At 38.7% G+C, this 15,282-nt stretch overlaps 1 pseudogene; it reads left to right on the top strand.

Moving 5' to 3' along the window:
• The first annotated feature begins 5,008 nt into the window (after window positions 1–5,008).
• LOC102496783 (tumor necrosis factor alpha-induced protein 8 pseudogene) lies at window positions 5,009–5,860 on the top strand (annotated as a pseudogene).
• Window positions 5,861–15,282: the final 9,422 nt, after the last annotated feature.

Raw genomic sequence — 15,282 nt, 5'->3', positions numbered from 1 at the left:
AAGAGATTTATGACTTCAGACATAAACACAAGGGCAGTGTTAAAGAATTAAGCTGTTAAAAATTTAATCAGAAAGTCTCCAATCTCAACATATAGTACTTTTTACTCACTGCAAGGTAGTTTTTATTTTACACTTACAAAGGAAGTATAGATAGCAAATGAAGTATAGCTGACATTTGTTCCAGGTATAACAGCTAGCTAGCTACTGGCAGAACCCTAACTAGTACAGAATAGAAGTATTTTGATCCCTGTTCCAATACTATGCTGCCTCTTGGCAAAATAAAATAATTCATTTTTTCATTCTTTATTTATTCAGCACATATCTACCCAGGATCTTTTCAGTGCAGATTTAAGGAGACTCTACAGTTAGCAAACAATCTAGTTCCTGATATTGTAGAGATAATTCTGTGTCAGATCAGACATTAGTCTGATAATCATACAAATAAATGAAAGTTTGTAAGATTTTCATTTAAAGTAAAAGAGTTATAGTACCAAGAGAAGATATAGAGAGGAATAAAGTTAAGACTAATTTGTATAAGCTGGATTGGTAATATTGAAAAAAAAAAACCCAAGAATTTAAATAAATACTAAGCATGAAAAGCAGTTTTCTTTCTGAAATCAATTGTTACTTGTTGACCTTAGATTGAAAGTTTGACATGGAGGAATTTAATTTTTCTTTCTTTTTTTTTTTTTTTTTTGAGAGGTTTTCGCTATAGGGCGCGTGCGCTCGCCAGACAGACAGAGAGAGACAGAGAGACAGAAAGCGAGAAATCACCCCCCAGAGGGGATGGCCATGCCGCAATCCCTTCTCCTCCATTCTCCTCTCGGGATCTTGGGCACGCACGCACACGTGCCCGGCGTGAGTTTTAAGCCACCGGGTCCAGGACGCGAACCGCGGTCGACTACATGGGAGTCCCGTGACATAGCCATTACTCTAACTGCTGGTTCCCGAGGAATTTAATTTTTAAGAAATAAAATGTTTTTGGCCAGCCAGATGACATGGAGGTTAAGGCAGCTGGGTCCCACATGGATCCAGACCTATGGAAAACTTAAAAAAAAAAAAAAAAGTGGCTTAATCTGGTGGTTTTTTTTTTTTAGAGCCCCTTTTCCCCTCTCTCCTCAAGTAGGCAAATCTACTTGAATTATTCCTTTATGTTTAGAATAGGAAAACCCCTTTTCCTCATCCTTTAGATGAGTCAAAAACTCAGATAAAGCTAAAAAACAAGAAGACACAGGCCCATGACCTCTCACATGTCATCTCTATCCCAAATAGAGAAAATTCCTCTGGCCTTTTCACTGCTGGGAAATCACTTTGCTCACTCTCCTCCCAACCCTGGACGGCTGCATGCTTTCTTGAAAACTGGTTCATTCCCAGGTTTCATACAGATGGAAGTAGCGTCCTGTTTTTTTCCCTTTACAAAAGTAATACAGATTTACGTCAAGTTCCCTCTGATGGAAATGAGCATATGGTAATATTCTTGATTTGATGGTAACATAATGCTTATTTTTGAAAAGCTATGGAGATGTATAAGAATTAAATGTAAATAAATAAAGTGAAAAAAAGTAATACAGAGTTACTTCAGAAAATAGAGACATGTGAGAAGTCACTATCAAGGTCCTTTGGTTTCTTTTTGTTTTTCAAAATTAGAAAGAATAGAGTTACAGATGCCTAAGTTTCTTTTCGCTCCTAGATAACTATCTTTAAAAAACAACCTCCCTTTTGCCCTCAAACATGGCCTTTATGTTCTTTTTAAAAAATATTTTTTAAACTTATGATTATATTTTTATCTTTGTTCATGAATGTGCAGGCACACATGAGAGAAAGAGAAAGAACCTCCAACAGAGTTGGAGGTGATTGACTCCCAGCTTCAGCCAGACCCCCATCATGGGCACATGGATGCCTGGATCCTCATAGAGGTCTCCAGAAACATACCCAGAACCTTTACATGTGGGTCAACCTTGCCGAGTGGAGCGATTTACTACTGCACCACCATCTGCCCCCTCTTTCTGATTCTTCTATACTCTTTTTGGATAAAGCAGATCAGCTAGAAACTCTAGTGACAGTGGGTTATTTTGAAGTTGAAGGAAGAGTAGAGGTTGAGTTTTAATTTTGCTGTTACAGTAGTTCCCCTTTATTTATAGTTTTATTTCCACAGTTACAGTTACCTTGCAGTATGGTACAATAAGATATCTTGAGAAAGAGAAAAAGAGAGGAGAGACTACATTCACATAACTTCTGTTAAAGTATGTTGTTATAATTGTTCTAGTTTATTATGTTATTTTTAAAATTTCTTACTGTGCCTGATTTATATGTTAAACTTTATTATAGGTTTGTATATATTAAGAAAAACAGGGCTTAGCAGGTGGCTCAGTGGTTAAGGTGCTGGACTCCCATGTGACCAGTGAGTTTCTTTCATTTATTTATTATCATCATAATCTTGTTTATATTACATTGAATCACATATAACTTCACAGTGTATTACATTTCTTTTTCCAGAAGGAATACAATGCATATCAGTCAATACAGAGACATTAAAATCCCCATTTCATCATCCAATAGCTTTTCATTATTTTTCCCCATCATCATTATTATTATTCCAATTATTTTTTTAAACAGCTAATCACTATTTCTCATTTTGCTTGTAAAAAAACTTTCCCCAACATTGAATACTTCTCAAACCAATCCAGTTGAGAATACTATACACGTCATCATCAACAGATAATAAACCATATCTGTGTCCGACTAACGTCATGCCTCTCTATTTGTTCTCTTGCTATCTTTCTCTATCCTCTTCTCTTCTCCCTCCCTATTCCACACTATCTTATCCTCGTTAACTCTTTTCACTGCTTTTATGTCCTCCAGTATTTCTATCTCTACCATATAGTGTGGGTAGTCAGTATATATTAAGTGGATACATACAATATCTTTCTTTCATATCTTGGCTTACTTCACTCAGCAATAGATCCTCTATATCCAAGAACTTTCTATCAAATGCCAGGGTCTTGTTTTTTATGGTTGAGTAGTATTCCATAGAGTATATATGCCACACTACCAATGAGTTTCTGACCTGGCGGCTTGCTTTCTCTCTCTCTCTCTCTCTCTTTCTCTGTGTGTGTGTGTGTCTGTCTCTTTCTGATGAGAGCACATGCCCTATAACAAATTCAGTAATAAAAAAATAAAATAAAGAATTATTCTAGTTACCCCCCTTTTTATTTGAGAGTTTTTCTTTTTTTTCTTTTTTTGCTAGAGGCACATGTGCTTTCTAGAGACATAGAAAGAATGTGAGAAACCACCCCCAAGGGTGGATGGTCATGCCATGATCTCTTCTGCTCCATTCTCCTCTTGGGATTTTGGATGTGCATGCACTTGCACCCAGCACAAGTTTCAAGCCAGTGGGTCTGAAATACAAACCACAGTCGGCCATGTGGAAGTCTAATACCACAACCACTACAACTACTGGCCCCAAATAAATATTTCTTAAAAATAAAAAAAAATAAGAAAGGAAATACAGTACATGTGGGGTTGGTACTATCTGCAGTTTTAGGTACCCACCAGGGCTTTTGGAATGAGTCTTTCTTAGATAAGGGGGTGGGGGACCACTATCCTCTATTTTGTACACTGTTATCTCTATCAGCGTAAAAGAGCCTTGGGACTTCCATCACATTGAGGCTGACCATGCAGGATCCAGCTGTCTTAACCACAATGTCATGGGCTGGCCCCGATTTCTGTTGTTTTAAGCCACCTAGTTTATAGTACTTTATTACAGTGGCCCTTGGAAACTCATTGCATTAGTATTCTTTTTAACCTTTTATTTGTGCCGAATGCTAGGCAGGGAGCGCTTTTGTCTGGAAATGCACATCCGTCACTTTTGGAAAGTACCGTCTTGTTCTTTAATAAATTCCATATGTTTTCTACTAGCTTTGTGAAATTCCCATTAGTTGGCTATTGAGCTTCCTGGATAGTTGCTCTTTTATTCACTTTTCTCCTCCACTTTTAAAAATAAACTTTTAAACATAATCTCATATTTGTAGCAAATTTCTAACTATATTAGGTTGTTGGGAAAATCATGATGCATTTTTGTATAGAGATACATAAAAAAATACGCATGACTTTTCTGACAAACCAATAGTTCAGAGTACTCATATACTCCACATCCAGTTTCCCCAGTAGTTAACATCTTATATTAGTATGGTCCTTTTGAACCATACTATATTGATATGTTAGTCTTAAGTCCATATTCTTCAGGTTTTCTTAGTTTCTATCTAATGTGCTTTTTCTGTTCCAGGAGCCCACCTAGGATACCACATTATATTTAGTCATTACATCTTCTTACATCATGGCTTTACAGTATGTCAGATTTTCCTTGTTTTAGATGCTCTTGACATTAAGAGAAAAAAATACTGGTCAGGTATTATACAGAATGTTCCACATTTGAGATTAATCTGACTTTTTCCCCTCATGATTATGTTGGAGTTATGGATTGTTCTGTTCCTTCCTGTGGCCAATAACAGAAAATGCCTGAGTCTGGGAAATTTAAGAAAACAGAGGTTTATTGTGCTATGGTTTGGAGGTCCAAGGTCCAGAGGCTATATCTAGTAAGCCTTTTTCTGTTCGTGAGTCCCAAGGTCATGCAGGATATAACATTTTAAGAGAACTGGAGCTCATGCCTTGTGTATTCATCTATCCATGTGTTTCTCCTGGTTTTACCATCTCTCCTTAGAAGCCTACCAGGAATCAATCTCAGAGGTCCCAGTCTAATTACTTAATCACTCCCAAAGGCCCCCCCCCCCCTTTGACACCATGAAGGTATAAAGTTTCCTCTTAAAACCTTCATAACTAAATCTCAACACATGGATTTTGGGAGTCTGCATTGTGTTCATTCTTCTACATATAGATGTCCAGCTGGTCTAACATAATTTGTTGAAAAGACTATCCTTTGGACTCAGGGTCTCCAGCCAGACTGCCCAGCCTGCGTGCCAGTGTCTCCACAACTGTGCCTTCTTCTCTGATGGCCACAGATGATTTTAATTCCAAAAACCTGGCTGTTCAGGCATAAAAGATGATCTAGGGTAAAATGGTGTCCAAGTCCATTGCTACCCACCTTAATTGATGACACCAGCAGCGAGGTGGTCAGCAAGCTCTACAGAGTGACCAGGGAGTATACCCAGAACAAGAAGGAGGCAGAGAAGATCATCAAAAACCTCATCAAAAGAGTCATCAAGGGACCAGCAGTTAGTGTAATGGCTATGTTGCTGAACTCCCATGTAGCTGACCGTGGTTCGAGTCCCAGACCCGGTGACTTAAACTCATGCTGAGCGTGTATGCGTGCGTGCCCAAGATCGTGAGAGGAGAATGGAAGAGAAGGGATTGTGGCATGGCCATTCCCAATGGGGGGGGGGGGGATGTCTCACTTTCTGTCTCTCTGTCTCTGTCTTTCTGGCGAGCACCCGAACCCTATAGCAAAAACCTCTCAAAAAAAAAAAAAAAAAAAAAAGAAAGAAAAAGAAAAAAGAGAGTCATCAAGCTGGCTATCTTCTATAGGAATAACCAGTTTAACCAAGATGAGCTAGCCCTGATGGAGAGATTGAAGAAGAAAGCACACTAGCTTGCCATGACCATGGTCAATTTCTACCAGGTAGATTATACCTTCGACTGGAAAGTGCTCTCCAGTATAGAGAGATGCTTCACCAAATCATCCAGTGGCAACTCACCACCAAGTTGCACAGCCGGCTCAATAATGTCTGATCATTTTTCAGACTGTGAATTTTTGGCTGCTTTGTATAACCCCTTTGGAAATTTTAAGCCTCATTTACAAAAATTTTGCTATGATATAAACAAAATGTTGGACGAGAACACATGAGCATGTGAATTAAGAAGGCACCTGGTCATGATCTATTCAAAGATAGAGCACTGCTGATTTATGAAGGAAAAAACCAATTTTTTAAAGGATTACACATAGTTCAGAAACACTTTTCCCAGTGCAATTGTCAGATGTTAATGATAGTGCTTTTGTGAGGTTTTATTTGAAGAAAAGCATATTGCCAAAAATCCTGGTTAAAAGCTTCCTAATGGGTAATAGATACGGGAATGATAATGCAGATACAGAATGATACAGAGAAAATTGGGTCTGGCTCCAAAGCTTGAGACTTCTTGGAAAGGCAGTTGTGTAGTGGAATGTAACTGTGTCACACATGCACAAAGTTTTGTGTTGTAATTTCCTTTATTTCTTACTGTGTATATGTATCTCTTTTTAAAAAGCCAGAACTTTCTGTTGCAGTCATTGCTCCCTTTGAAACAATTCCATTTTCAAGTCCACCCTTCTTTTGGTAAAGATTATGACATTGACATTCTAGAATTATGTCTGAAGCTATCAAGTTGAACCCTCAGAAAGATAGGAAACCATGTACCTAAAATCAACACTGTTGAAATGAACTATTTTAGACAGTATTAATGACATCCAATATAAGAATATGCTTCTGGAACTAAGTCCTGCATTTTAGTCCCCACAATGATACTCAACATTCCTCAAAATATAATGACACGTTATTGCCTTAAAATTTTGCTTATGGCTTAACTTCCATGTAATCGTGGTGTGGCCATCCCCCCCGGGGGGTAATTTCTCACTTTCTCTCTTACTGCCTCCAGTCAGCGCATGCACCCTAAGGCAAAACAAAAACAAAACAAAACAAAAAAACAAAAAAACATGACCTTGAAAATTAATGCTTTTCAGTGATTAAGAGAGTTTGATGAATAAAGAATGTCACTTTTTATTTAATCGATAATGTTTTTGTTAACTTCTTGTTTCCTATTTTGATGAGTAAACCAAAGAATATTCACCTTCCAAAAGGAAAAAAAAAATAAAGACTATCCTTTCTCCACTGAATGCTTTTGTGCTTCTGTTAAAAATCATTTGAGGGAACCAGCAGTTAGCGTAATGGCTATGTCGCTGTACTCCCACATAGTCGACCGTGGTTCGAGTCCCGGACCTAGTGGCTTAAAACTCACGCCGAGCGCATGTGCATGTGTGCCCAAGATTCCGAGAGGAGAATGGAGGAGAAGGGATTGCGGCGTGACCATCCCCACTGGGGGGTGATTTCTCGCTTTCTGTCTCTATGTCTCTCTCTGTCTGTCTGGTGAGCACATGTGCCCTATAGCGAAAAACCTCTCAAAAAAATGTTTTTTGATAGGGGACCAGCAGTTGGTGTAATGGCTGTGTCGCTGGACTCCCATGTAGTCAACCACAGTTCGAGTCCAGGACCCAGTGGCTTAAACTAACACCAGGCACATGTGTGTACGTACCCAAGATCCCGAAAGGAGAATGGAGGAGAAGGGATTGTGGTGTGGCCATCCTCCCTGGGGAGTGATTTCTTGCTTTCTGTCTCTCTGTCTTTCTGGCGAGCTCACGCACCCTATAGCAAAAACCTCCCCACCCCTCCCAAAAATAATTTGATAGGGTCAGCCTTGTAGTTCAGTGGTTAAGGGAACTGACCTACGTGGTCAACCACAGTTTGAATCCTAGCCTCAGCAGCTTGAAAGTCATGGGAGGCATGCATGCCCAAAAAAATCCTGATGAGAAGGAGGAAGGAATGGAGGAAAGAGGACTAGAGTGTGACCACACTCCATTAGTGAGTGCTTTCTCTCTCTCATACTCATACCCTCTGAATATGTTTAAAAAGAAACAAAGAAAAGAGAGAGAGAGGAGGAGAAAGAAATCATTTAACTATATTTGCATGATTTTCTCTCTGATTTTTAAATTTTTCCTATTAATCTGTGTGTCCATTTTTTCTTCAGTATCATGGTGTTTTGATTATTGTAGCTTTATAGTAAATCTTGGCAAGTACTTACATCTTAAAAATACTGTGTCTTGAGCCAGCTGGTAGTGTGGAGGTTAAGGTAGATAGGTCCCACATGGCCAACTGTGTGGTTTAAGTCCTGGACCTAGTGGCTGGAAAACATTCTGTGTGTGTGTGTGTGTGTGTGTGTGTGTGTGTGTGTACCCAAAATCCCTAAAGGAGAGAGAAGGGATTGCTGGGAGACCACTCTCCATGGGCGGGTACTTACTCTTTTTCTCTGTCTCTGGTGAGCGCGTATGCCCTCATGCATTCCTTCTCTGATGCCTTTCTTTATACAGAACCAAGTTTCAGAGAGATTTTATTTTCTGCCTCAAAAACTTGTTTTAACATTTCTGCAGGTGATGAATTCCCTCAGCTTTTGTTTATCTAAGAAAGTTTTTATTTCTTTTTCATTTCTGAAGAATAATTTCATTGGATATAGAATTTTAGGTTGCTGTTTTTTTCAACACTTTAAATCTTTCATTTTACTTTCTTCTTGCTTACGAAATTTCTGACAAGTTGCCCACTATAATTCTTTTCCTTGTTGTGCTAAAGATAATGTATCTTTTCTGCCCTGTGAATTATCTTAAGATTTTATTTATTTATTTATTTATTTATTTATTTATTTATTTATTTTGGAGAGGTTTTTGCTATAGAGCGTGTGCACTCACCAGAAAGACAGAGAGAGACAGAGAGACAGGGGGGATGGCCACACCGCAATCCCTTCTCCTCCATTCTTCTCTTAGGATCTTGGGCACGCATACACTCGTGTCTGGCGTGAGTTTAAGCAGCCGAGTCCAGGACTCAAACCATGGTCAACTACGTGGGAGTCCAGCGACATAGCCATTGTGCTAACTGCTGGTCCCAAGATTTTATTTTTGTCTTTATGCAGCTTCAATATGATAGGAAGTTATGTATGTGGAGTTGTTTCTTTCTTTTCTTTTCTTTTTTTTACTGTTGTTGAGTTTTGGTATATATCCTGCTTGTTATTCTCTGAGTTCCTTGGATCTGTGGTTTGGCATTAATTTTGGAAAATTCTTGGTCATTATCACTTAAAATATTTTTTCTTACCCATTCTATCTTTCCCTTCTATTATTCCAATTAATTTTGTTTGTTTGTTTTTGGCTATAGAGTGTGTGCACTCCCTGGAGAGAGACACAGAGACACAGAGAGAGAGAAAGTGAGAAAGAAGTCCCCCCCTCTACCCCGGGAATGGCCACACTGCAGTCCCTTCTCTTCCATTCTCTTCTTGGGATTTTGGGCTTTTACAAATGCATATGCACTTGGCATGATTTTCGGGCCTCTGGGTCTGGGACTCAAACCGGTCAGCCATGTAGGAGTCCAGCAACTTAACCATTATGCCAACTGCTGACTCTATCTCAATCTTTCAGTGGTCCTGTGTCTCGGGGCTGTGACCTTCAAAAGTACTTCTCTGGTGATACAACTTTTCCATCCTACACTCTACTTTCTAGATTTCAGCCTTTCAAATCTACTTTTGTGAAGCCCTGATGCCTATTCGGCATGCATTCTCTGTTTTCCCCGTTAAGTGAGACAGGAAGGGTGGAGGAGGCTGCACTAGGAAGAGTGCTTTTCCATCACTTGTAGTAAGGCTGACAAATACTTTCTCCTGGAGAGTGCTCTTCATATGGAAAAGATTTGGTGCATATTTTACAATGGTTGCTCTTGTCTTTCTCTGGTAGATGCACAAAGAAATCTTTCTGTAATCTTTACCATGAGTATATGTTAGTCTTCCTGGAGGTAAAGGCACAAAAGTATGGTAGTTCCCAGGAGTTTCTCACTCTCATACTAGTCCATTCAGCTTCTGGGAACTCATCAAAATTACTATTTAAGTACTCCTACCAGGTCATAGCTTCAGCAGTTTCTGATTCAGTAAGCAGATCTCAGATTTGCCTGTCTGCATGTACCTGTCTCTCTAGATTTGAGTGGTAGACTCTGATGATTCCAAAAAAAGTTGCTTTTTTCAGTTTTTGTGGTCTTTTCTTGTTGTGAAGGCAGAAATGATAACTTTTAAACTATTTACATATAAGAGCTGAAATTGGAAATTATTTTTCCTCTTTTTTATTTCTTTGATAAATTCAATCTCATAACTTTCTTACTGAGTTTATAAAATGTTGACTTTTGGGACCAGTGGTTGGCATAATGGCTATGTCACTGGACTCCCATGTAGTAGACTACAGTTTGAGTCCCGTACCTGGGGGCTTAAACTCACGCTAGGCATGTGTGCATGCATGTCCTGAGAGGAGAATGGAAGAGAAGGGATTGCGGCATGGCCATCCCCCTGGGGGGTGATTTCTCTCTTTCTGTCTCTCTGTCTCTTTCTGTCTTTCTGGCAAGTGCACACACCCTATAGCAAAAACCTCTCCAAAAAACAAACTAACAAACAAAATGTTGACTTTCTTATTTTCCATTTATAAGATCTCTTTCTGATTAAGTGAGTTTAAAATTAGTGTCACATCTATTTTTAATCTTTCTAAAGATAGTTTTTTGATAAAAATATTTTAATAGTTTTTTTTTGAGAGATTTTTGCTATAGGGTATGTGTGCTCACCAGAGAGACAGAGAGATCGAAAACAAGATATCACCCCATGGGGGGATGGCCACACTGCAATCCCTTCTCCTCCATTCTCCACTTCGGACTTAGGGCACGCATGCACACACACCCGGTGTGAATTTCAAGCCGCTGGGTCTGGGACTTGAATCACGGTTGGCCATGCCATCTTCTGGTCCCAATAGCTTTTTTTTTTTTTTTAAAGATAATTTTCAGCTTCTTTGACATACACTCAAACTCATTAAGTACTCATTCCTCTTTCTTACGACAAATTTTATATTTTAGATCAGTTTTAGTTTCACAGCAAACTTGAGATCAAGGCACAGAGTGTTGCCGTATACAAACTGTCCCCACACATGCATAGCCTCTCAATGGTCAATATCCCCTCCCAGAGTGGTATTTTTTCTTATAAAAAAACCTACACTGACACATTATTATCACCCAAAGACCGTTATGTAGATTAGGGCTCACTCTAGGCATTATACTTTTTATGAATTTGAACAAATGTATAACGACATGTATCTAGCATTATAATATCATACAGAGTAGTTTCTCGGCCCTAAACTCCTCATGCTCCACCTATTTATTCCTCCCTCTCTCCACAAAACCACTGACCTTTTGACTGACTCCATAGTTTTCACTTTTTCAGAAGTCATATAATTGGAATCATACAGTGCATAGCCTTTAAAGATTAGGTCCTTTCACTTAGAATATGCATTTAAGGTTCCATGACATCTTTTTATGACTTGATAACTTATTATTATTATTTTTTTGGTGCTGCGTAAGCTTCCATTGTATGGCTATCTAAAGTTATTTCTCCATTCACCTACAGAAAGGTATCTTGGTTTCTCCCAAGTTTAGGCAGTCATGAATAAAACTGCTGTAAACATTATGTGCAAGTTTTTATATGGGCAAAAGTTTTAAATCCTTTGGTAAATACCAATGTGTATGATTTTTGGATCATATAGTAAGAGTTTTAATTTTGTAAGAAACTGCCAAACTGTCTTACAAAGACAATACCATTTTGCCTTTCCCACCAGCAATGTATGATAGATCTTGTCGCTCCATGTATTTGTCAGCATTTAATGTTGTCTGTGTCCTGAATTTTGGCCATTCTAGTAGGTAATGTTCTAATTTGCATATCCCAGATGACACATAATGTGGATCAACTTTTCATATGCTTATTCATCATTGGTGTATCTTCTTTGGTTAGTTTTGTGCTAAGATCTTTGGCCTACTTTGTTTGTTTGTTTGTTTCAGATTTTTGCCATAGGGCATGTGTGCTCATGGAGAGAGACAGAGAGTAAAAGTGAGAAATCACCTCAAGGGGTATGGCCACACCACAGTCCCTTCTTTTCCATTCCCCTCTAGGGATTTTGGGCACACATGCCATTGAACCCAGTGTGATTTTCAAGCTGCCAGGTTTGTGACTCAAACTGCAAAGCTGGTCATGTAGGATCCAGTGCCTTAACCACCACACCACCTGCTAGTCTGTGGCCCAATTTTTAACTGGGTTGTTTGGTTTTGTATTATTGAGTTTTAAGAGATCTTTGTATATTTGGTAACAGTCCTTCATGAGATACAGCTTTTCTGAATATTTTCTGCAAGTATGACTTGCCTTTTAATTTTCTAGACAATGTCATTTTGAGCATAAAAGTTTAAATTTGATGAAGTCTAGCTTGTCAATTTTTTTCTTTCATAGATTATGCCATTGGTGTTGTATTTACAAAGTCATGACCAAACACAAGGTTATTTCTATTTTCTTCTATGTTGTCTTCTAGGAGTTTTAGAGTTTTGTACTTTACATGTAGGTCTGTGATTCGTTTTCAGTTAGTTTTTGTGAATGGCTCAAGGTCTGAACCTAGACATTTTTTTCCACACACTGATATTCAGTTGTTCTACCACCCTTTATTAAAAGCACTTCTTTCTCTACTGTATTGCCTTTGTCCCTCTGTCAAAGTTCAGTTAGCTATAGTTACGTAGATCTATTTCTGGGCTATCTATTCTGTTACATTAATCTGTTTATCCACTCTTTCACCAATACCACATTGTCTCAGTTATTGTAGCTTTATAGTATGTCTTGAGATTGGGTACTGTCAAATCTCCAACTTTGTTCTCCTTTTTCAATATTGTGTTGACTATTTTGTTTTTGTTTCACCCAATCATATAAATTTTAGACTCAGTGTGTTGATATCCACAAAATAGTTTACTGGGAGTTTGATTAGGATGTGCAATGAATCTATGGATCAAGGTAGAAAGAACTGACATCTTGAGAATATTGAACTGTCCTATCATGAACATGGAATATTGCACCATTTATTTAGATAATGAAATTGCAATTCCATAAGAACCTATACTTCCAAAGAACTGTAGAACTCTCATTTCCTCATGTATAAATATAAATAAATTGACTTATTTTTCTAGCACCAATAAATATTTAAATGGATATGAGGTATTAGTTTTAATTGTACTTTTTATTTTAGTTTGCTATTAGACATATATTCTCACTGGAGGGAGAGAAAGAGAGTGAGAAGTCACCCAAGAGGTGTGGCCAGTTCACAATACCTTCTTTTCCATTCTGCTCTCAGGAATTTGAGCACACAGGCTCACATGTTTGTTAAGCTGCCAGGTGTGGAACTTGAATCACATAATTGCCTTATGGATTCAGCTGCCTTAAGCACCATGCCTACTGCTTGACTCTATAATTGTATTTTTTTTTATGTTGAACATTGCTTCTTAAATGCGAACTAATTTCTTTTCTTTTCTCTTTTTTGTTTTTGGAGAGGTTTTTGCTATAGGGCACGTGCGCTCTCCAGAAAGACAGAAAGACAGAGAGACAGAAAGTGAGAAATACACCCCAGGGAGGATGGTCATGCCGCAATTCCTTCTCCTCCATTCTCCTGTCGGGATCCTGGACACGCACGCACATGCGCCTGGCATGAGTTTAAGCCACCGTGTCCAGGAGTCGAACCACGGTCGACTACGTGGGAGTCCAGCGACATAGCCATTACGCTAACTGCTGGTTTCATGAACTAATTTCTTGGTATATCATTATTTCAGCTCCAGAGAAATGTAAAACTTTGTCCACCTAATTGAGACAAGTTGGTTCTCTTCAGTGTGATACAAGTTAGTTTATCCAGATTATCCATTAATTGCAGCAAGATGGGGAAAAGGTATCTTATGGGGAGAAGTCTTAGACATTGGGAAGACAGTATGTCTATTTATTTTAAAATCAAGAGAGTCCTTTTTGAGATGCTCCTTCAATGAAAAAGGGACTTGTTATTCAAACTTGATATCAGAATAATCACTTGTCCACTCCCTTGTGTTTTTTTGTTTGTTTGTTTTTGTTTTTATGATTTTTGGGGGGAGAGGTTTTTGCTATAGGGCGAGTGCGCTCGCCAGACAGACAGAGAGAGACAGAAAGACAGAAAGCGAGAAATCACCCTCCACGGGGGATGGCCACGCCACAATCCCTTCTCCTCCATTCTCCTCTTGGGATCTTGGGCACGCACGCACACGCACCCGGCATGAGTTTAAGCCACTGGGTCCGGGACTCGAACCATGGTCGACTACGTGGGAGTCCAGTGACACAGCCATTATGCTAACTGCTGGTCCCAACCACTCCCTTGTTTTAAAAAATAGGTTTATTGAATTATAATTCATGTAATGTAAAAGTACCTTTTTAAAGTGTCCAATACAATAGCTTTTAGTATATTCAGAGTCGTGCATTCATCACCATTATCTAATTCCAGAACATTGTCATTTTTTCACCCTCCAAAAAACAAAACAAAACAAGCTCATCCTCATTAGCAGTTATTCCATATTACTTGCTCCCCCTCCACTCTCCAGTCACAGGACCAATATACTTTTTGTCTCTCTGGGTTTACCTCTTCTGGACATTGCATATAAATGGAATCATACATGTGGCCTTTTGTATCTGGTTTCTTTCATTGATTGTAAGGTTTTCAAAGGACCATTTCTCTTTTGCACTCATTTGCTGGGCAGAGCTTTACAAGATGTTCCTTTTGTTCCTAGGATCTTTTGTACTCTCTACTGATGCATATATTTTTATGACTTGTGCTTGTATCATCCATGTCTACTCTCTGACTATACTTCTGACATGTCCAGTATGAGCTCAGCATTATCAATTTGATTCTACTGAGAAAAACTGCAGTCAGATCATAAAACAGTGCTCAGAAAGTCCAAGGGAATGCGGCTAACTGCTAGTTCTATGGCTTTCCAAAAAAGGCAGTGGAGAGTAAAAATTATTTGTAATTACATTTGCCAAGGGAAGCTCACTGTGCCAGATTACATTATTTTGGAGCTCAGTTTTCCAAACAGTTGTTTATGGTTTGATTGATGGATGGATATTACACTGTAATATAAATATCCTTGTTTTTCCAAATGGTTAAAACATTTCACACAATTTATTTAAAATGTCAGTCCTGCCAATGTGTTCTTCCAGTGGCAGAGAGGTGACTGACTCTGTTCTGGACAAAATGGAGTGCAAGGCCATGAGCAGGTACACCAGACTAGTGAACCCATCTTCCCCCTCATCTGGCTGTGGTGCTTTTGGCCACTAGCGTTTTTCTTCACTACCTGATTCTTCATTTATGAGGTCACCCTACAAAGTATACTCAGTATACAGAGAGCGCCTCACCTTTTGTTAGCCTCACTGTTTGCGGTCTTTGGGGTCTTTTTCATGCTGCTCTGGGTCAGAATCTATATATGACCTCCAAGAGTACCAACTTGGAGGCTTTATTGAATCTTCACTTTTGTAAATTATGTTTCTTACTATTGTTGGAAGTGTCCCAGCTGCAACTCACAATAAAGGCAGATGTGTGAAAAAAAAATAAACAAAATGACAGACAATGGCTAAAGC

The sequence above is a fragment of the Tupaia chinensis genome, unplaced genomic scaffold (genome assembly GCF_000334495.1).
Source record: "Tupaia chinensis unplaced genomic scaffold, TupChi_1.0 Scaffold000121_1, whole genome shotgun sequence".
In the NCBI taxonomy this organism is placed as follows: Eukaryota; Metazoa; Chordata; class Mammalia; order Scandentia; family Tupaiidae; genus Tupaia; species Tupaia belangeri.
Note: the sequence above shows the minus strand (reverse complement) of the source record. Positions and strands in the feature narration are given on the sequence as shown.